Consider the following 24,470-nt stretch of genomic DNA (forward strand, 5'->3'; position numbering starts at 1 on the left):
ACACACACACACGGTGAGACACTCTTAACAGTTGCTGACATCACACCTGAGTAGCCAGGAAGGATGTGAAGGCTAGCGTATAGTGACAACACAAACCTGACACCTAGTAAATCCTCTGAGCTATTTAAATCATTCATATCCATTTCACAGAGTCACAAGTATTTACTTTGCATTAAAGTACTTTATTATTTTCATCAAAGAAAGATTTACTGTTCTGCTTTCACACCCCACAGTGCTTTGTGCTGCAAGAAGGACCTGGGAATGACACAAAAGCTTTACATGTGCCAGAGCAGGACACCACAGTGCAGGCAATTGTACCCAACATGCTGCAGCCTCATTAAGATGTTAAGTTTGAGGTATGTGCAAACTGGTGCGTAAGTCTCATGTTGAATATTCAGATTTTTCCTTGATGAATTTTTAGGCTGCAACAGCAATCTGCCTAATTATTTTGGTATATGGTCTGCAGGGGGGCTCGGTGTTTGTCAGAGGAATTTCAGACACAACTGAGTCAGCCAGATGGATGAAAAAAGTGTTGGTAATTGCAAAGTAGTCTCAAACATTTGACCTTGTAAATTGAAATCTTTAACTTGCCCTGTGACTTTAGAGTCGACTTTTGTAGCCAATCACCAGAAAAAATTTAATTTCTGATCATGGATATGTTACACTTCTGCATTATTCTGCGGTTGATACCTTGAAACTTTATATTTCAACCAAGCTGTGGCTTATGTGTAGTTCGGTTTAGGCACAACAAGGTTTCTTCACCTCTCCTGCACAATTTTTATCATGCTTGTTATTATCTACTTGCTTTTAGTCAATTTTGTGTGCCAATATATAAAACATAAAACATGGTTAGGAAAGAATCATGTATTGGCTTAAAATACATAGTTTGGGGGCACGATTCCTACAGGAAAAGCTCTTTTTGTGCCACTATCCTGGCACAAAAAGCAACATTGTTTCTGTAAAATGCAACTACTTTTTGTGCCTTTTTCATCAAAGGAAATTCAGTAATGTCTCGTGAAAAAGCTTTTACATGCCACTATCCCAGCAGGAAAAGTAACGATATCTAGGTAAAAGCAACTGCTTTTGGTGCCACTATCCCGGCAGGAAAAACTGCAATGTCTCAGTAAAGGAAAAGAAAAAAAAGAAAAAAACAAAAACTTTGGCGAACAATGTCTCGGTAAATTAAAAAAACAAAAACAGAATGCTTTTCGAGCCACCATCCAGGCAGAGTGATGTTTTTGTCAAAACAGCCACTTTTCAAGCTGCTATCCTCGCAGGAAAAGCAGCAATGTTTATGTAAACAAAAAAAAAATTGTGCCTAAATAGTTGCGTGGAACACAGCAATTACTTTCTAAATTTTAACCAGTTTTGTGGTTTGTTGATCGAAACGTGCAAATGTAACTCATATTTGGTTTTGCAGAAATCTACAAAGTCGACATTATCTACTGACATGTCAGCTGTTTATACACGAGATCTAAAACTATTGCACGAAATTGCAGAAAAAAAATTTCCACAAAATTTCTGCAAAACACACTGGCAGTTTGGCTACTGCGTCTCTTACTCCCACAGCAGCAGAGCAAACTTGAGCCATATCTTTTTTAGCAATGCCAGACTGGTAATTATCAAAGACATTCAAGACTAGTCTGTCTCACTTTGATGACTTTGATCTACTGTGTGTGTGTGTGTGTGTGTGTGTGTGTGTGTGTGTGTGTGTGTGTGTGTATAAACCATTTCCCCTTTTCCTCACTAAGCATAAACAATGCACTTCTTTGCAAATCCTTTAATAGTGTGCTCGTGCTTTAAGCACGCTATAAAAGCGGGGGCTGCTGCGAGTGCTGAGGAAGTTGAAAAAGATAAGCCTGTAGCTAATATTGCAGCATGCAATATTATTATTATTATTATTATTATGTGTGGAAAGTTTTAGGACTTCTACCTGTGGCAGCAAACAAAATTCAAAGAGCTCTCTGTGCTGCACCGACAAAAAGCCATTAGTGTTTTGAACATGCGTGCAGAACAGAGAACGCAAAGACAGAGCGCGAATGTGATTAACTCCCCAAGTGGGATATGAGAGAAGATGAATATAGTGTGACAATATAAAAATTTAAAAAATCTGAGAAAAGCAGGCAGAGTGTAAGAAAAAAAGGTGTAACGTATTTATGCAAAGTTTTACAAATACACACACAGACAAACACACTCCTGCGCTGATGCTTTCAGTGTGTTGTCTCTTTCATTCAGAAAGTCATGGCAATGATAGACAGATGGCAACAGAGACATTTAATGGTTTTACTGGAAAAGTTGTAAGCCGACACCATTCATGCTGAGAAGATGAGAAGGACAAAAATGCTCATCATGACATTACAGATTAATGTCTTTACATTTGTCTATGCTTTTTTTTTTTTCTAACACGAAACTTGCATGTCCTTCTGCTATTCAATTTTGGGAAGTTTATATCACCCAGAACGCATGCACGCATTAAAAATCATCTCTATGAACTCCTGCAAATATTCTAACATTTAGGGAAATATTTATTGAGCGTGTTGTAAATTAACTTCAGAAGAGCAAACTTTTTTTTAATTTAGGTGGGTATTTATTCAGACTGCAGATGTAAACGAGCCCGGCCTCAGTTTTCCTGATCTGCATAAAGTGCCTGTTTTGACGTGCGTTGCACACGTCTGGGAAGCAGTGGAGCGCAAAAATAAAAGGTTTCTGCTGCTAAACTGGTGTGTGTATTCATCCCACAAAAAAAGGAAGCTGTCCGTGAGGAAATATTAGCAAAATATCACCTCCAACAAAAAGATCAGGTGGAATGAGTTATGAAAAAAATCAATTTGTGGTAAAACTTTAAACTCTTAAAAAGGCTTTTCAAAAATGATGTCAACGGCCTGCTTAATAAGCAGCTGTTACTGGCTGCTTCAATCTTGTCGCGCTGGACAGGAGCCAATAAGAGTTAGTAAAAATCATATTCAAGCAGGAGGTCACAGAGGGAAACCGTAAAGGAAAGCTGTGTGAAAAAATAATGCATGTTGAACTGCTGCTCTTGCTGTGTTGCAGCAATAAACTGACTGTAATGCATCTTTTATCCCTTTGAAACCTGGATCAACATCAGTTTTCTTGTGCTGCATTCAGACGCCTTTCACAAGCTATTTGACTCTTTGAAACCTGACCGAATTGGTTTAAAAAAAACATGGGGGGAAAGGCGATGACCATCTCAGATACTGCAAGAAATCAGCAAAAGGCGACAAGAAAATTAAAAATTACTTAAAAAAATAAATAAATAAATAAATAAATATATATATATATATATATATATATATATATATATATATATATATATATATATATATATATATATATATATATAAAATAAACTCTTTTTTCATTTTCTTGTTTATTTTTTTTATTTCAGGTACGATTTTTTGTAACTATTTTACTATTTTTTTGCCAATTTTTGGGCCATGTCATGTTAAGTTGCACGTTGCCTTGTTTTTTTTCAATTTGCTCAGGTTTCAAAGGGTTAATTTTCATTTTTCTTACTCCGTCCATCTCTTCCACCTGCTTTCCCAAGACAATATATTTCACTTTTGTGATCAATTTTTATTGCTTTTTAATGGCAATATGCAGGTACATACCACATGCTTTGTAAATCAGAAAATTTCAGATTTTTGTCGCAGCGGTCAGTCTGCAGTGATGAATCAGGCACAGTGGCTATTACCTTTCCCTTCAGACTATATCACTGAACAGAAATTCCTTAAAATGAATATTGCATGAGACCAATTACACAATTTTAAATACAGTCCTTCAGTAAAATACAAGAAATTCAATGTCACTGTTCATGTCCAAAAAGAAAAGGCAGCAAATCCTTAATGCTTAGAGAAAATTAAGGGCCAGTTTATAATGCTGATTAAATACTAAGAATGTAAATCACAAGTTTTATAAAAAGGCAATATTACACTGACTGTTTAGATATCATATTTTCTAATATCAAAAAAAATCTGCCACTTTTGATTTGATTCATTTCCGGTGTCTGGGATCAATATGAGACAATGGCAATAAATATCGTCGCTTTGTTTTTGGTGTCTTATCATTGTCTGCCTGGCACTAGGCTGCTAGCACTGTTTGAAAATAGATTTTCTTAAAGATGATGATATGTTTCAAGTTTTCACTTTACATCAATGACACTGAATCATTGATCAGTGAATAAACATATAGATGTAGCTTTACACCCCTAAAAAAATACTGGAAAACAAAATCATTGCCGAGGCAGTTTGAATATTAAACCGCAGAAGAAGATCATCAAATTTTAAATGCAAAGTTGCAGGAACAGTTTGGACCTCTGGACCTTTGGACAAGTGTGTCCATGTCTAAAAAGGTCAAATAAACTAGTTGGTGGCTTCTCTGGTCTAATGTCAACAACCAGCTCATTTATAACATGTTTTGTATTTTTTTTATTTTTATGAAATGCCAACTTTTGGACTATCCTTAAATTTGCAGCAATCAATGTTATGATGTCAACAATTGCCAAGTAACTGAAATCAAACATCTTTAAAACTGTAAATTGCAAAAGAAAATTGTTGGAAAAAATAAAATCTGAACTGCACGACTCAAAATTTTCTTGCGATCATCTTTAAAGATGTTTTTTTGGTAAATATATTTTGACAGGACGCCTTATATAATTACATTGTAAATTACATAACATATTAGTCTTGTCAAAACTATCAATTCATAAATGCATTCGACTCTAAATATTTGAATTTTTGCAGTGGCTTGAATACTCATTTTCCGCCGCATAGATACATCGGTACCAGCTGCATTTTCTCGTTCTCTCTTAGTGTTTACTAGTTATTCTGCTCTTCTCACTAACCATAAAAACAAAAGTCACCTTTGTCATGTTACAGCATTTTTATATTTATATTTTAATAAAAATGTAAATGTTATGACCTCAATGTAATAACTTTTTCCACATGGTTTTGAAAAATAATATCCAATGACAACATTTTTTGAGGTACTGTATCGAAGTTAGAAATTTGTTATATATATATACAGTATATATGTATGTACACACACACACACACATACATATATAGGCGTTATATAAAAAACATAACTAAGAGCACAGCATCAGTAAAGCCTACACATCTACCTTTCTGCCTTTGTTCTTACCTCCCTTCTTTCTTTTGACTCTCGGCAGAGCTTCCAAACCATTTCATTCTGTCATATTCCTCATTAACCGACTCTTCCTTACTGCAAATTTGTTATGAGTGGATCTTTCACTCACCACCCTCCCTTCTCCAACACACACAACACATGCACGCCATTCTCCGAGCCAGTTTCTCAGGCGGGTCGCCGAGATCACACATCCAGCTATGATTACAAGGTGTAAGCCTTTATCATGGCCCCCCACCTCTCACACGTACGGGCTCGCAAACAGCTGTAAACACAGAGCCACAGACAGGGAGGAAGCAGACAGGGGATTTCGATGTCATTTCTCATACCTAAAAATAATGGGACAGATAGAAAAAAGCCATCGCACTTTGTTGTATAAGCCACAATTGTTATCGCTCTAGCAAGGGGATATAATTACTGGCATTCAGATCCCGTCTGTGGCCTCGTTCATAAGCAACCAGAAAGCACCAGAAAGCATCTGTCAATGCAATGTAGTATGATCAAAGGCCTAGACGTTGTGCAGGCACGATGGGCACACTCACACACACACACACGGAAAACATGGCCAGTCCAGGTAAACACTGCCTCTGTTCATTTGCATCACCAGAGCTGACTCACAAAGAGAAAACACAGCCAATAAACAACAAACAACAGCACAATCACTTTTGCTTCGGAGGGCGTTCTGCGCAAAACAGAAGCATCACAAGACCGTAAAGCGGGATTAGATCATCAGTGAGAGAAGGCACAGGCAAAAAGCTGTGCGATTAGCTGCAGCGTCGGCGTCTTGGTCCAGCTACAAGTTGAGGACGAGGGGGCACGCCTAGTCCGGGTCCAGCACCCCTGCATGCCCTTTTAAAAAGTGGTCCAATCTCAGCTCTAGAGCGCATAAATAGATCTGTAATTGCTTATTACAATACAATTAGGGCAAAGGAGATGAGAGAAGGAAAGATGCTTAGTGCAAATGTGGAGTGACAGGCCCAAGCACCCAGACCCGGGATTACAGTGGCCGTTTGCACAAGGACAGAAAATGAGCACGATAAGAGAGAGAGAGAGACAAAGAGAGAGAGACAGGAAGAAGGAGTTGGGGGGGGGGGGGCTGTCAAGCGCAGGGGCAGAAGCTAATGACAACTCTGGCTTCAACTTGCAAAGACGTCTTTGAAGCCCGGCTCTGATCAGAGCTGTGATTGCCACCGCTGCAGGGCCACCACTCCTATATTAACCTACACTAACAGCTATTCAGCGAAAGTCACAGGCCCCTTTTTCAAAAAAACGACTTCTGCGAGAGCCGGCCATCTGCGGAAACGGCCCTTAGAGGCGGCCAAGATGTGAGTAAGGGACACGCATGTAAGGGACACTGTTTGCATATGGCCTCGCTATAACAGTGACAGTCAGGCTGAACATGGGGCCGGTTAGAGCTGATTAGCTGCACTTCCCTCCTCAACCCACTACAGTTATGAAGATTGATAGAAGCAGCTTAGAGCTGATTATAGGGCCCTGGAGATGCATGGGCCCATACCCAAACAGCACATTCACACTGCATTCACAATGAGCACAGCATGCGATCGCTAGGCACAGGCCGCGCATTAAGCAAACGTTACAGCAATAAGAGGCAAATAAGAGAAATGGACAATGCCAGAAGTGCTCTTAAGAGCTCTTTTGGAAATATGAATATTATGCTAATTAGATGCTTGCTTGTGGCCAAATCTGGGACATTTGAGCAAGCACGTTATGAACATTTAACAAATCTTCCAAGACAATATATTGCGAACATGACTGGATATCTCAAACTCACTCCAGGGTTATGAGACGCAGCGTGTCTCCGTGTAGCCGTGGAGGTCTATTTAGCATGCAGAACGCTGAAATTAATCTCATTTGGACATGAGCCAGTCGTGCTTTGAAATACAAAACAAAAATAGTGGAAATCCATGATGGTCTTTAATAATACAAATATCTTGGTCTTGCTCATGTCCCACTAAAATAGGCCATTTTTAGGAAGCTCTCGTAGGAAAAAAAATTTCTGAAGGTCTTTCAATTCCCTGTATTCTAGTATCAGAAAAATGTGACTGAGTATCAAAATCCCTGTCACTCTGTCTGAAAGGAGACCTATTATGCTCACTTTCAGGTTCACATTTGGACTCTAGGTTTCCACTAGAACATGTTAACATGCTTTAATGGTCAAAAAAACGTTTTATTTTCCTTCTACTGTACACCTTAACACCTGTACTCACAGTCTGTCTGAGGTGCTCTGTTATAGCACCTGTCTCCTTTAAGCCCCGCTTTCCAATAACCCTCAGTCTGCTCTGATTGGTTAGTGTTTTCAGTCTTTCATGTCATCGCAGCCAGTCAATGTGTGTAACGGAGCGTAGTAGCACTTCTTACTTTGGAAAACCAACAATGAAAGCTTCTAAAAACAACCACAAATGTAACAGGAGGACTATGATCAGATGTCAGGGAGAAGCTAACATCCGTTTACATGTTTCACTGTTGTCAGCACGTCGCTACATGCGTGTTAACAGTGTACTTGCAGCTGGGGATGACTGTAATGGAGTATAGTGGCAAATCCACCATGAAAAATCCCCAATGACGGCATCCAAAGAATATCAGACATGCTTCAGTATATAGACGTTAGGTATATGTTCCAAAATTGGGGAGAAACGAACATCAGCTACAAAGTTTGCATTTTTCCTCAAGTTAGCATGTAGCTTAATTTAACAGTGTAGGCTACGTAATGTATAAACATGCAGTAGTCTGACTGGAGCTGATGACCACATAAAGAAATACAGCACCATATATGGGTGTATATATATATATTTATATATATATATGTATGTGTGTGTGTGTGTGTGTGTGTGTGTGTGTGTGTATACATATACATTATATGGTATGTGCAGATAGATAGCTAGATAGATAGATATCGGTTTCACGCATGTACTCTGATCACCAGTTGGTGGCAGTAAGGGGCAAAGAAGGCAAGGTGCCGCAAAGGTAGAAAAGAAGAAGAATACTAGCATGTTAACAAGGATGTGCAGGGTTTTTTTGTTTTTTTGTGAAAGGAAACAGGCTAGCAACATGACCTAACTGGAATTCCACTAAAATCTTGTACTTTTCCACTTCCAGTTCCTGTTTTTTTTATAAATCACACAACCTTTTTTTTTAACAAATGTGTAATTATATGCACAGAACATGGAGAAAAGATGTCAACGAACTAATCCTGCTGACCTGCAGAGGGCTGAACAGTTCCCAACTCACTGCCATAGTTTGATCCTCCCCTCAGTCCAGCGTGGCACACAGAGGAGACAGAGTCAGGACCCTGCGGCCACTTTTAACAGCTATATTTGGGACTGGCCTCTGTTCTTTAAACTGTAACACCTCCCAGTCTACTTTGGGCCTCTGCTGCCCTCTCTCTGTCTTGCACCAGTTCATTTCGGGTCCTGCAGCTTCTTTGTGTATATTCATATCAGGTTAACTATATTTAATTTCTACTTCATATAACCAAGATTTCCAAAAAGAAAAAAAAAAATGGAAGGTAGAGTCAAAGAGTGTATTGCACATACAGTTTCAGTGCATTGTGTAAGTAAAACCTTTGAGAAAGTCATCCAAAAATAAAAAAATAAAAAAACACTGGCAGTGGGTTTGAAAAAAAATCACCACCATCAAATGTTTTCATTCAGAAGCACCAAATTTGAGAAACCTACAAATTGAACAGTTATTATCATAAAAACAGCGTTTGACACCGAACAACAGAGAGAACATTACACATGAAAGAGCGAGCAACTGCGGCTAAACAACAGAAACGTCCTCTCTATAGTAAATAATCTCTCTGCCTCAGCTGCTTTGAGTGGCAGCCTTTTCAATAAGTTGATGTTCTCTTGCATGACCCTTGACACTGATAACAAATGTTAATTTTTGTAACAAGACCCCAGTCTTAGTACTGACAGTAAGTACTGGAGGGGAAAATAAATGGGATTTTAACTTCCAATTACAATAATGGCTTTTTGTGACAGGCCCTCCAACTACACACCTTACTCCCCAACCCTGCACCTCCCTCCCTCCCTCCTCTCCCTCTCTCTCTCTCTCTCTCTCTCTCTCTCCCTATCACACATGTTGTAGGAAAATAATGCAGCTAATCATCCGAATCATCGTCTTTTGGAAATGTGGCCCTGTGAGTGACATGATAACAAAAGGAGGAGGAGATAAACAGCCACATAAAAGCAGGAATTTCCTGGTTTCTGGTAGGTCGGCAGGTAACCTTGACATCCACTCTGTCTGTTGTCCGCCTCAATTTCTGTCTTTAATCGCTTTGCTGTCATGAATTTATTGCACCGTTCCTTTCGCATACATTTTCTTTTTACCTCAAATTCTGCACGATGGTATGTGAGCTAAGGGGGTCAAAGTTCAAGGCGCAATGTTACAAAGAGACAGTATTACCCAATTGTATACATACACAATGCAACAGTCATACTATTAAGGCAGCTGGAGTAAATGAATAGTGAAAAGAAAAAATTCAGAATGCAGGGTATATTATTCCCTGCCGCCCCAGTCGTGCTGAACAAACCAAGCAAAAATGATATAACCAATTATTTTGCCAAAACTGCGCTTATAGTTACTTTTTGGTTTTTTTTTTAATAAAGTTTGATTTAGGACTAAACTTTTTTCCAGCATAATTGAGAATTGGTTGTGAGTGTAAACAGCCAAAATTGGGTATGTTAGGCAACGCCGTACCATAGAAGAAAAAGCAGCTAAGAGCCTTTTTCTCTTCTTATATAATTTCATAAAAAAGTAATTCTTCTTTTCTTTGTTTACAGCAACTACTTGTAAAATGAATGAATTCATTTCCCTGCTTTCTATTTCTATTTCATTCAAACTATCTTCTGGTTTTTCTTCTAATGTCCAACTCGCAAGGCCATTCTTTAGGGCTGGTTGCATAAAGACAGATGAGAACATGAACAATGACACTCAGAGGACACATTAGTGGACGAGAACATGTAGCTCGATGTAAGCTTGATAATATAAAACTTTCCCTTGATTATTACAGCTGGTTGCCATAGGAGCAACATCCTAACCCTAAACTCAAGACTCTCCAAATAAATTGTTCAGTCTTGAACACATGATTATTTAAGGGGAGTTAAATCTTAAAATGAGAGCATTAGTGGATTTTTCCAGTAGTTGATTGACAGAATGCTGCATTCATACGCAATCAGGCAGACGACAAACGGCAAACTGGATGTCATATTTGCACAGTAAAATTGGGTGAGACAGGCAGAGAATATCGATAACAGCAACGGCAGATGAGATCACTGTTTTAAGTTAAAATATTTGAACTTTTTGCCGTCCTCCACAATGTTACTGGACATTACTAGAAAAACTACAAATAATAATAAGCACCAAATAATCTTCTTTAAGTCATTTTACTCCATTTTTTTGAGAGCAACATGGCATCATCATCACAACGCATCATCATCGCAATTTATGTTTTATCGCATGCCATTCTGTCAGACTATTTGTTCTTCCTGTGTCGATTTCGGTCTGCCTGATTTTATGTGAACGCAGCGTCACTAAATCTTTTAATAATCACTTATGCAGCTAAGATGCAACATTTTGCAGTACTGGCTTAAATGCACTTTTCTGTTCTGTATCTTTGTAAAGTGCATATCTTTATGTTTGGCCTAAACAAGCTATTAGAATATGTCGCTTTGGGCTTTGGTAAAAATTGTGATTGTGAAAATTGAGTAATTTTTCACAATTTTCTATCATTCTCAAGACAAAAAGGATTAACTGGCTGATTGATGAATTGATGAACTGAGAAAAATAAGTGGCAAATGAATCGATGATGAAAATAATCATTAGTCACAGCCCCTCATTAATTATGTAACCATGTAAATGGTTACGGCAGACTTTTCCTCACACAGGCAGCGGCAGCATTGTTGTCTAAATATAAATGCAGCCACATATGACTAACTGAATGCAACCTTGTTAATCATTTATAAGTAAAACAAACTCCAGGCAACTGCCAAGATGATGGAAACACAATTCATTCTACTACAAAGTTAATTATGCGCTTCATTGTGTTCCAAAAATAAACTGTTAAGTGTGCATCATTATGCATGGCTACCAAGGTCATCACGCATTCAGCGTCTTCAGAGACACAAATTCAACTTGCCGTCAGCGGCAGCGTCTTGGGTGTTACACATTTCACTGTTCACCTCCAGGACAAGAATGTCAGTTTTCCTGACGGAGGAAGCCGCTCAGGACTCCGGCGCCGTGGTGCTGTCTGCACTCTGTGTCACATGCGACGCAGCGAGCTGCCGCGGCTGAGGTGACTTTCATCTTTATCATTTTAATGGGCAATCACAGTCTGTGGTTTCTGTTTATTATTTTTTGCTTTTTATCTACTGGTCATTTGTAGTATCTGTTAAATTCATGTGTAAAATGAATCAGTTTTTTCACACAGCTCTGCATTTATTATACATATTTAAAAATCTGGAAAATTTCACTTCCTGTATGATTCTAAATATTTACGTATTTGAATTATCTTTGACGCTGAGAAGCATGAACCGTAGTCACGGGACATAAACACATACACACACACACACAGCCTTCAGCAAAGTCAAATGATTTGGCATGATTTACTAAACTTACAGCAAAGTGCCAAACCTCAGCTGAAAAAGAGATGGAGCAGGGACCCCTACTACATTTATTATATAAAGCTGAGTTGCATTTATACAAATACAAATATGAATACAAAACCAGGCTTACAATAACATGTATTGTGTCCTATTAAACACAGCTTTGTATGGTGCATATAAAATATATAAATATATATATATTCACATCATGTTTGTTTCTGAGGTATTTCAGAGTCTTTTGCTCAGAAAGTGACAAAATGAGCTAATATTGCTCACAAGAATTTCCATTCATTTTGAATAACAATACAGCCAATTGGCCGACGTGTTGTGCAGTGATTTAGCATTAGCCAGCTAACATGACTGCACAAGGATTCATGAGATACAGTTAGGTGTGGGGGGAAAAAATCGATAAAGCATAGTATTGCTGTGTTTTGCACGGCAATATTGTATCAGTCGGAGAGGGCAAGTATCTATTTGAAATATTCTATGATAGAAATTATTAGTATCACAAACACATTTAGCCTTTGGTAGCCTACCAAGTCAATAGATTTTTTCAGTCCGCTAGTAAGATAAACAAACTTTAGCATTTTAGATAAAACATAATTTGCAGTTGAAAAAAGGCAACCAATTGCAAAAAATCTTGATATATGTTATAGCAATAGTCTGCATATTGCAAAATGTTTAAAGTTTTGCTTTTGGGACATTATTTGCAGTTGAAAAACAGTAAAAAATTGAAAACGCAATTAATGTTATTAAAACTAAATGTTTAAAACTATAACAATATGGCATCATAGTTACTGGGTGAGCCTCTGGTGATTCCCACCTCTAGTATTACTTAGCCTATCATCAGTGTTGTGTACTATAGATTTATCATATTATTGTTAATGAATACGCAAATTTATCTTTGCCAAAAAGATGCTGTATTCACGTCAATCAGTATTTTCAGATATATCTTGATAAAAAAAAAATCTTAAATTAAATTACCAAAAAAAAATGTGGCAGCCCCCCTTTGATCACTCTGAGGACCCCCTAAGGGTTGCAGACCCCCTGTTGACCTGTGGCATTGCTTATAAATCTGGAAACCTTGTATAAGCATATGTTGTGTTTGCAGTCATTGCTTATTGAATCTTTGACTAGAAATAACTAAACCAATACATGCAAACACTGAGGAGTTCAGAAAGAGGGTCTAAAGGAAATGTGCTCTACACCAACACCCACTCAAAACCTATGTTTCAATGTGCCCTTAATATATGCATTTCACACATAATGACAATATGTGAGGATAACCCAAGAAAAAGGTGTATAGTAGCATTGTTAGCATTACAAACTAATAACTATGATATCTTAGGCTTAACGTTTATACAAATAAAATGGGAGCCCATCAATTTCACATAAAAAAATACAGTTCCTTTATTAACAGTCTGGTAGTCTGCCAGCTATGTTAAACTAACAGCAGCAGCACTTCTAGGGCTGCATTTCATTGTTGTGCTGTCAATGCATTTCTGACAGTGTTTTTAGTCACCCCAGACAATGGTTGTGGTCCACTTAATTGATGTAATTAATGTTCATCATGTTGAGTGTTTGCTGAACGACTTCTAAACCCAGAGCCTCTCGGCTCCTCTCAGGAGGGGAATTGGGCGAGCATGAAGCACTCGAGTTTTTTGTCATGCTTCACAGGAACCTAGAAATGAGTGGAATAATTCTCAGCTCTTAAGCATGCTCAGAAGAGCTCAGCAGCGGGGCTCAACTAAGTCATTCTCCATGGCGTGGATGGCTCCCAGGCAATCCTGACCAGCCGGCGTCCAGCTACCTGGACACACATCCACTCACCCAACAATACACAGTCATTTAGCGGCAGGTGATGCATGGTAGAGCAAGCACAATGATCCTGACTAGATGTCATGTAAAAGGGGAGTGTTTACACTCCGGCGCACTGTGGCTGTCTGTGTGTGGCGACGCGGCGATGCCTTGTACTGTCCTTGATGCACCTCATGCTGTCTGGAGGTGATTGGAGTAAACCAGCGAGAGGAGGAGATATAGAAAAGCTGAGAGGAGGAGAAGGCAGTCAAATCTTACTTTGTGTGGTGGAAGATATTTTGTCCTCTCATCTCTGGAATTATATAAACTGCTTGTGGCTAGTGGAGGCCTCAGCTGCGGTGAAAATAGGCCTCACTCCCTAACAATCTACTCCACATCTCCAAATCTTCCATCTCTGCCCCTGAGCGGTGGCAGAAACAAACAAAAACCTCCTGCTCTCCACTCTTTGTCTGTATTTCATTTCCTCAGAGGAAGAGGGCTCTCTTAAAATATTCAGCCACTTTAAAGTGGCATGTCACACTGACCAGGCTATTTTCTTTGATGAGCTCTAGTCCTAATCCTTCAATGATACATCTTCTTCCAACTCCATCACTCGAGTGAGGTACCCTACAGAATAGTTATTGGTTGAAGAATCTGCAGGGGGAAAAAAAAGGGAATTGCCGGGTTTCCAAGCAGCTCTTACACATCAGGCGTATAAATGAAGCTGTGTGACACTATGGTCAAATGGATTTCTGCACACACACCCTTAACATGCTGCTGGGCCACAATCTGAGCCCCCCAGCCTTAGCTCAGCCCACCTGCCCCACCCACGGTGTAATTCACTCTCCAGCTAAAGCCGGGTAGTAGGCCTGACCCCGACAGCTCTGGCCGTCACTTACTGCTGACCTCCAGCAAGGTGCCAATGAAACATGTCCATTGAGTGGTGAGCAGAACAAACTGCCTCACCTGGCTCCTGCTGACAGCTCAGCATTTTAAAGAGCGGTAACGGATCAACAGCGGTTGATGGCCGCACAGCCGGGCCGCCTTACATCCGGCCTGAGAAATGCACTGCAGCAAAAGTATGTACTTAGAGAATGAGGGGGGTTAATTTGGGTACTTACAGATACATCACTAGAAAAAGTATTGATAAACTAAAAACATCTGATGCAATACAGAAAAAAACAGAAAGAATATCAAATTTTTTGTAAATACGGTGACCGCAGAAGGTGTTGTGGCGATCCTCAAATTTGGAAGACCCCGGGCATATAACAGCACCTAGTGTTGGCTTTTTTTGTTGTTTTTTTTGGGGTTTTTTTTTCTTTTGTGTCCAGTGACCAAAAAGGTGGCTAGGCGACCGTCCAAAAAAAAAAAAAGAAAAAAAAGGCATCTAGTTGTCATATGGTAGCTAGAAGGGGCCCAACTTTTTGGGGGTCAGCTGCGGTGGTCTGTATTGTGCCTTTATGGGAGGTCTCATGCCAACTTCTACTTCTACCCCACTAAATTCAGAGGAAATTATTGTACTTTTACTCCACTACAATTATTTAACAACTTACTAATTACTTTAGAAATTCTAATATTTGTGCAATAATCATATGAAAATGTAAATATGTAGCTGAAATGATTAGTTAGTTAGTTAAAATTAATCAGTAGCTGTTTTAAAAATCGCTGAAGTCAATTTTTCATGGTTCCAGTTTCTCAAATATGAGGACTTGCGATTTTTTTTTTTTTTTATTTATCATTCCATTCTATTAAATTGATTTTTATTTTAAATGTATTGAGTTGCTTACTTTGAAGACTTCAATAGATCTCTTGATTGCACTGAGTGTTTTTACACTTACTTACACTTATTAGTACTTTTACTAAGGTAAAGAATATAACTCCCTCCACCAATGAAAATTTGCCAGTAATACATGGCCAGGGAGGTGCCTTTTCCAGAAAAAATTTGGCCACTCCTCAACATTGGCTTTCATTAGATTTCATATAAGTGACATCTTAGAAAAACTATATTTGGAAGGAATAATTTAATTGTCAAATTAAAACATTTCACAGCAAGCAAACATAATAGACACAAAGTCGCCAATCTGATTATCGTTCAGCCTATTTGTCATGACTACTTAGCTAACAATTTCCTCCTTACAGACGCAAACTGACACTGACATCACTTCAGCCTTCACCGTCTCTTCAAACACTAAATTTAAGTCCAATATTCATTGGTGTTTAAGACATACTGCGGCCCTCCTTTATTTCCACCAGCCGCTCTCTTTTTTTAGTTTTCACACCAGCCACGTGCTATAAACTGGGAGCGGCTGCCCAGGGTTTTACAGGAGCCCAGCATTAACAAGCCTTTCACATAACCAGGAATCTCATTTGAAAATATTGCAAAATAGAGCTTTGAATAGGTGTAGTGACTTTGTGATAAAACATTCAAGAGAAGAAGAAGAAAGATGTTTTATTCATGTCAAAAAATACTGCTTTTCTTTGCCAGAATTAAAATAGAGAAGTTTACACTGACATTTGACAAAATGAATACGGAAATATTTCTATATGATAGAGAAAAATATATTTGGGCTGAAAATCAAGTAACCTTTTTTGAGTCACTTCATGAGTATAGTTTAAATTTTAGAAAATAAGCATGCTTCAAATAAGAATATTAGGGGAAAAAATAGAAGCAAAGTTTTTGGTTTAGCACGCAGCAGACAGATTGTCCCCTCTGAGTGTTTCAGTCATTAAAATGATAGCAGCCACAGTGCATTTTTTTCTACAGAGCCATGATCCAGTAATATTTAAACAAATGAGAATAAAGCCCCAATTTTACAGGGTCATAAAAGCTTATTAGAGCATTAGCACAGCGTCCCTCTGATCTTTCGCTCTTTCACTACCTTTGCTTCTCCAATTCAGTGAGAAAAATTAGCCTTTTTGTCCTGCAAATATTTTGACCTTTATAAAAATGGAGCCAGTGCAACTGCAATACTTCCAAAGATCCGACCATTCTTATTTTTGAATACGCTGTTTCTTTGTCTCCCTGTCTGTGCCCTCTCAGCTGTGCAATGCAACGTCATTTACATAAACGCACGTGATTGAACACAACGCAGCAACCGGAGGACCTGGGCGGACTAATAACAGTCCATTCTGCATCTGACAGCTCGCTCTCCGTGAGGTGAAACTCTGGCTGGACCCGAGTGTCTGACTCGGCTTGTACCCACAAAACAGCAACACCGACATCAACAATTCGGAGCGTGTGAAATAGGAGGTGCGGGGAGAGTGTGTCAGATTAGAGTCCATTGCATGAGTCTCACGCTCACTGCGGGAGATTTGGCCTTGGGCCATGTTCCAGATTTGGGGGAGTTCCAGGTGTTAGTCAGCACAGTTATCCAGCTTATCAATCCTGCTTCATGAGTCAGGCCTTTGCTCTTGCTCCTGTCACAGCGAGCAAAACAAATTCAAATACAATCACAGTTAACTAATACCCGGCACAAAAAACACCGCGACGAGCTAAAAATGGAAACTGGCTGGTAAATTGTAATATTACCTCCCCAGCAGGTAGTGAGAACGGACAAGACCGATCACACACACACACACACACACACACACGCACACACACACACACACACACTGCAGTTCAGAGGGATGTCAGCCAGTGTTTATAGACTCTAATAAATCAGTGATTAGATGTTTTGCATGGTTAAATCATCTTTAAAAATAAGCTCATGACTCCTTCACAACTTCAAACTGACTCATTTACAGCATTTCATTTCCAACGGAGTCTATTTAATGAATTTCATTTCCTTGTGCATAAGAAATGTGATAATAAATGTGAAATTCATTACAGATTACTACATTACTGTCAGGTAACAGCGTGCCCTTGTTAACCCCTGCATTTTGAAACGGAAATTTCCACACTTACCAATGATAGTGCTAGTATATCAAGAAACTATAATATATCCAAAAATACATATACACTATATATACATGTATAATTCTCTTTTAATGCAATTTGGCAGTGTTTCCCAGTGTCCCTTCAAACATCTTTGGATAGCCTAGAGGAAATACATTTTATCATAATAGTATAATAGTAACTATAACTATCTGTACAGAAAATGATATGTAACTAGACTACACTGTGTCATAAAAACTAATTAATTATTACCATAAAAAGTTAATGCCTTTACAGTAACAAGTACTTGTTTCAAGAGAAATGCAATGATTGCAGTTTGTAGTGATTTCTTGTTTTTCACTTAGCATTCTGTGTGAGACTATAGCAGCAACAGTTAGTTTATTAATCACTTATTGGTGGTAAGAAAATTTCTTGCGAATTATTTTCATAATCACTTAATCCTTTCCAAAAGAAATTACATATATTAGCTGGTTCTTGCTTCTTAAATGTGAGAATTTGCTGTTTTTCTTCACCATCCTCGACAGTAAATTAAAAGTGTTGGGTTTTGGAATGAAGAAGCAGTATGAAGATATTACTTTGAAGAAATAATTAATTGTAAAAATAATCTGCTGATTAAATCATGACAAAAAGTCCAGACTTATTACAAAAAGTTAAGTCAAGTTGTGTAAATCCTATGATAACTTGACTCAAAATTAAAGAAAACCTTTATTTAAAGGTTACCTGTGGAGCTTGTGGGTCGAAAAAGCAAAAATAAAACACAAAAGAAAAATATAAAAACAACATACAGATTAAAAATAGAAAAAATTAAATTGAATTAAGAAATCAAACAGAGCAGTGTAAGACTTAAGTGCAGTGTCAGGAGTAAGGTACAGTATAATAATAATCATAATAATAATAATCCTTTAAAGAGAAATTATAGGAGTGCTATGGAGCTGTTTTTCTATGTGTGGGTTCCCATTGTGTTAATCTTGTCCACATACACATGTGAGACGCACAAGGGCGCACAGGGACCCATAAACATAACTTTTGTTTGTTTACAGGACAACTCCACAGGGCCCCTTTAATGCACTCTTGTTCTTGAAGGCTGAAATCTCCAGAGCATGTGCACTGTGACTTACAGTATGGGGTAATCAGACTTTTCTGATCCCGAGACACACACGGGGCAAACCCATTCTAATGTAACACTGGGCCCAATTTAAGTCTTTCTAAAAATTCTTCAGTACACAACATTTGTTATTTTTAAATTAAATTAGATAGTAAACCTGCAGCTAACAATAACTGTCAATCATTTTGCTCTAAGCTAAGGTTTGCCTTAGACTTAATTTGATCTATATGAGAAGATACAGAAATAAACAAGGCCTGGCTGAAGTTTTGCCCTGGGCTTTTAATATATGACATATAAAATAGCTAAAGATCCTGCATGCAATGCAAGGCAGAGAGTAAATCATGTAAACAGCATATTTCAGAGCCATAAACTGTTCTAAACTATCTTGCATATGGTTCAGCTAGAGCCATTTCTTTTCACTTGGTTCACATTAAATTACAAAAAATCATCCTTAATTTGAGCATTTGTAAAAGATCTGGTACATCTTCAGTATATCACCCTAGTCACAGGGCACGTGCCAGCTCATCATGCACTAATACAACATATCACGCGTGTGTACGGTACAAACATGCACATACAAACAGTCCCACACAACAGTCACTTCTTGTCTGTCTGCGCAGTAGCCAACCGTAGGCAGCACAAGAGCTGCAGAAAACAGGCTTAGACACACAGTTCTACATGAAAACCCTTCTTTTCCATGAGCTGATCCTTCTTTGTTCTGCATAAATGCCAATTACATAATTCTCTCTGGCATGCAAATCAGATTAGATGAGGCCATGGCAGATCACCTATACTGCTCGGTCTAGTGCTGCTGCCAGATCCACAAGAATAGAACATTTTGGGGCGACACATTTCTATGCATTTGCAACAATTAAATCAGCTTTTTATTCATCATGCATAGCGTAAATAGCATTCTTAATGTTAAAATAAAAATCATAGTTAGAGCATTAATAATTTTCACAAAAAGGCACAACATCTTTCAGGTACACGGATGGCACTATTTGTGATGCAGGAGGATATTTGGCATACACATGGTGGTATTTGATTGAACACAATTTGAAATTTTGATAGTGAAATATCAAGGGTATTATCAAATGCTAGAGATGTCCAGGAGTATACATGACGTCCTATATCAGGGGGGATATTTGTATGCTGAGAAGAGACACTGACATTCAGCTTGTGGGCACTGATACCCAGAATCAAGCTGGGAAAGGGAACCAATGCAAATTAGCAAATCGAAGGAAAGTGACACTTTGCTGTTGGCTGTAGGAAGTCATCAGTAAAATGTTGCAGCAGTGCACGGTGCAGTCAAGAAAAGCACAAAAGGCCTCTCACTATGCCTTTCTGTGTTTGCGTGTGCAAGGGCGCATGTGTGTACTTCCCTGTGTGTGTGTTTGTCTGTGTTTGTTTCAGCCCAGGGAACTAAAGAGCAGAACAAACCAGAAGTTGCCTGACAGCACAAGACCCTACCCAATGTGAACTTTGAGGATGCGGGGACAGCTGGTGGAGCAGAGAGAAAGAAAAGAGACAAAAATGGAAAGCAGGGGGAAAAAAAGAATGTTGTGGCTGCAACGCATTACTCATGATTTTGGGGGAAGAGCTTGTATAAGAAATGCCGACTACGTGACACACAACACACTATATATGCATATATATATATATATATGTATGGATATATTATGTATGCACTGTATAACATGTGTCAGGCTGACAGTAGGAATCTACAATGCAAAGATAGGGGAGACTGGGGACAGTTGCAACATTTTCTTACATTTCTCTCAGTAACTCAAAGACTATTTGGAGTGCAGCAGCAGTCAAATTTATACATATTAAACTTATGTCTGTCTATTTACCAAAAATATTTTAACTTGATTGCATATGACATATTGTTCACAATATTTACTTGAATGAAAAAGTCAGATGTTGCAACTAACCCCGACCCTGGGGACAGTTGCAACACGACACAGGGACAGTTGCAACATGTAAAATATACTTTTAAATAATTGCTTAACTTTTTCATTTTGTCTCAATAAACATAGTATGCTGACAATACACATTGGCGTACAATATTATTATTTATTTATACAATAAAATTATTGTATCATTTATATATTTAGTAATGTTTACCAAATAAAAGAAATTGATGCAACAAATAACTGGAGTAAACATTTTACTTTTGGATAATTTACGCAGAAATACTGTTTTTCTCCTTAATAATGGGCCAAAACAATAATACGTTTTTGTTAATACAAAATCATGAAATAATTACATTATTTCATGAGCTCCAACAATTCTGTAACTCACAATGTTATGCGCATGCATAAATGTAGGCTATACATTTTAACATAATCCTAGATATGGATGGATGGATGGATAGATGGATAGATGGATAGATAGATAGATAGATAGATAAATAGACAGACAGGACTTTTTTTTCCACAAATAATCCATTTTACAGTACACGGTGCAGTTAGGCTGCAGGCATATTTCAGTAAGTATCCAAGCATACATCCTCTAAGTGCACAGGCCAGGCAGCAATATACGTATGTTACATTTTGCATTAATAGATGCAATCCCAGTCCCATATCCCTCCGGGCTCCCTTTTGTTAATGGTTTTATGAAGCACACAAGACCAGTGACATTAACTTGATATTCAGCTTCCATCTTGGCACATAAGAATGCTAAAAATATAGAGTGAGAAGAAATGACTGTCAACGGTTTCCTGTCGTAGATAAAGGGAAAAGAGCTTGCTTTCTTAATGTCGTGATCCATCATAATTGCGTAATTTCTTTTTCTTTTTAAGCTATTGAATAGAAATCGTATAAAGCAGCTATACACAATAAAATTTTGCATTTCAGGCACATGGACTTGCTTAGTTTTCCTCCCTAACAGCTGAAAAATGTACCCTGTTTTTGTGAGTGTTTAAAATGTGCTCAGTGGAAGTCCGACGAAATTCAATTTGCCATCTTGAACATCTAGAGACACACAGCTATACTCCGGCAATGCCTGCCAGTTGTGAGCACATCTGGGTTGTGCACATAAGGTAAACATCCTTTACGCAGTAGCCAGAGGACATACACACACAATAATAGGTTTGATGCCTCTGTCCCCTTGCGCTAAACTATCAAACAGAGCAATGTGTCCCCGCTGCAGGCCTGGCCTCCGGGTCCCAGGGACAGACATTGAAAGATACAGATCTATAACCTGCAGTATCGGGGGCCTAATTGATGCAGGTCTAGCATGCAGGGAAAAATCGACATGACAGGCATCAGCCACGTGTGACAAGCTTTATCGGTTTGTCTCCTGGCGAGGAGGAGTTACATGGACAGTGATGTCAACACACGTGCTCATTTAAACCCTTTTTTTTTGTCATTTCTTTGTCTAACAGCGGATGAAACTGTGGCTCTTTTGGAGGCGGAGCTCTTCAGTCGAGATTATAGTACCGACTCCTGCTTGAATAGTGTGAATCTGAAATGCCCGCTCGGGATGCCCTCCGCAGATCAGCGATGAAATGTGTTAAAATTTGCGAGGAACATCTGAAACACAGATGTCTAGCGGATGTTTCCCATAACACTTCCTCCTCCTCTGACATGGTGAGCTGTCTCTCGTCTATTCATATGCTAATGCTCAATCAGGCTGTCCAATCCGGAAGCATTTCCTACCACCTTTTTTTTTCCCAAGCAATCAATTTACCTTGGAGAGAGATAAAAGCTTAAAGAGTCACATAAGAGGCGAGCTGGAGCAAATGGTGATATGAACTGAAAAAAAACGGAGAAAAAAAAAAACTAGCAAGATGGGAAAGAGGCAGTTGGGGAATAGCTGGATAATGTAGGTATAAACACACAAGTCTGTGCCTAGGAAGGCTCGACTGAAGCTCATTCTCATCTAAGCTGAGTTCTCCCCCCACTGCAGGAGGGACTTCCAACACCTTCAGCTGCAATATAAATGTTAATAGAGTTCAGGGAAAGAAAACGAGGTGTAAACAAACAAATGTGGTATTCCATGCTTTGGGGCAGCAGGAGGGCCCCTGCCATTGAGCAGTACGTCTGCGCGTGTGTGCATGTGTGTGTTTGCATGTGCAGCGGGAATGAGGAGAGAGGAGGGAATAAACATGGGGCTTCTCGCACACTCAGTTTGAGCCGGGCTGTAGTGGACCTCCAGCGGTGGAGCCCTTCCTAAAAAAACTCCAGAAAGACTCTGCCGTAAGACAGCTGAGATCATTTTAGGGGGAAAAAAAAAAGCTTTGAGGTTGAGAGAAATCCTCCATCACTACTGCCACCGGAAACTATACACACAGAGCATCCGAAACAAAAGTAGCTCTAAATTGAGCGCGTTCTAATATATTAGAGTATATGAAAGATATCACATAAGGCTCTCCTCTGTACTGCTAACAGCCGTTTACAGTGCACAAAAGCAGGGCAGTGAAACAGAGGTAGAGATGAAGGGAAGGTGGGTGGTAAACACTCACATCCTCATTTTAAGCAGACAGGCAGCCACAGCTCTCCGTCCTGACTTGTTCAAAGGGTTGGCAACCTTCAGACCAATTAGACATCACAGGGCAGCCTGCACAGCACCCCGGCTTTCATATAAACGGCTCTCCATGAATTTTTAATCAGCTATAATTTAAGGATTTAAATAAAGATCAAATTCTTCCGGCTGCACTGCCGAAGAGGTGTCTGCCTCTGTGTGTGTGCGTGTCTGCATTTTTATGCAATCAAATGGAAGTGAGTGTGCATGAATGTGTTCATCTGTCTTCACCTCACCCACACCCCCAACCCACCCCCCAACATCCTTAATGTTTCCTCCTCTTCCTCCTCTCCCTCTCGCCAATCCCACCTGCCAGTGTTGTGAGCAGTTCGCCCGGCATGTTCTCTAACCCAGAGCAGAAAATTTCCTGACTGACTGGTTGACTGGTTGGCTGGCTGAGTGGCAGCATGTGAAGAGCAGGAGACAGATCTGCAGGGAATCACTGACAGATGTAATTAATGAGGTCATACTTGGAGTTGGCAGTCCCCTTCATATCCAATTCCTGCCGATCACAACTGAACACACCTGCAGCTCCAACAGCAAGGGGAAAAAAAGACAATAGCCCTCAATAGCGTGTGATAACTGAGAGTTGGACAGTTATTTTTTTAGGACACATTTTACTCTCTGAATCTCTAGTAAGACTTCATATAGCACAAATCCCAGAACTTTATCTAAAGCCTCTTTCCCACTGCACAAAAGTCCAGATAATATCTGCCAACATCTGGCTTTTTTATTTAAGGGAAAAGTTACAATCGCCATTCACACTCAGGTCAAATGACCAGGTAGTAGCTGATGCCACAATACAGATATAAATATACAGATAAAAATGTAAACATAACTGTGCAGCTGAGGAAGAGAAGAGAGAGGAAGGAAAGGAAAATAGATTTTTTTTAAAGTGTATGTGCATAGACATGAACTAAAAGAATTATAACACCAAACCAAACCCATCCTGCAAAACTCTTAAATGTTACTAAATCCAAACAATCATCGCTCTACTTATTTGTTTGTTTTTATTGTCTTTTGTTTTTTTCTTATTATTCTTATGTTCATTATTGTTGTCGCTTTCTCACTTTTATCCAGTGTCCATTTCAATATCATTGCTTTGTTGACTTTGTATTTGGTTCCATGTATGCATTAAATGGTGAAGAAAGGGTTTAAAAAAAAGATCCAGTAGTAGTCATGGGTATTTACCAGCTCAAGCGCCATTTGGCTTCGATTGACAGTAATGGAAATACAACACGCATAGACGCACTAATTTTAGCCCCTTTGCTTACAAAATGCAATGACAGGCCACCACAAAATACTGTCTATCTTTGTCCAAGACGCACTGCCAACTATTTCAAATTAGTCGGCACGA

At 38.9% G+C, this 24,470-nt stretch overlaps 1 protein-coding gene across 11 annotated transcripts in view; it reads right to left on the minus strand.

The window, feature by feature from the left end:
- Positions 1-24,470, minus strand: part of LOC121952124 (RNA-binding protein Musashi homolog 2) — a 338,550-nt gene that overhangs the window by 244,706 nt on the left and 69,374 nt on the right. The gene's annotated exons all lie outside the window — the stretch shown is intronic.

Source organism: Plectropomus leopardus, chromosome 15 (assembly GCF_026936395.1).
Source record: "Plectropomus leopardus strain MGB_pleo_1.0 chromosome 15, ASM2693639v1, whole genome shotgun sequence".
Classification (NCBI taxonomy): Eukaryota; Metazoa; Chordata; class Actinopteri; order Perciformes; family Serranidae; genus Plectropomus; species Plectropomus leopardus.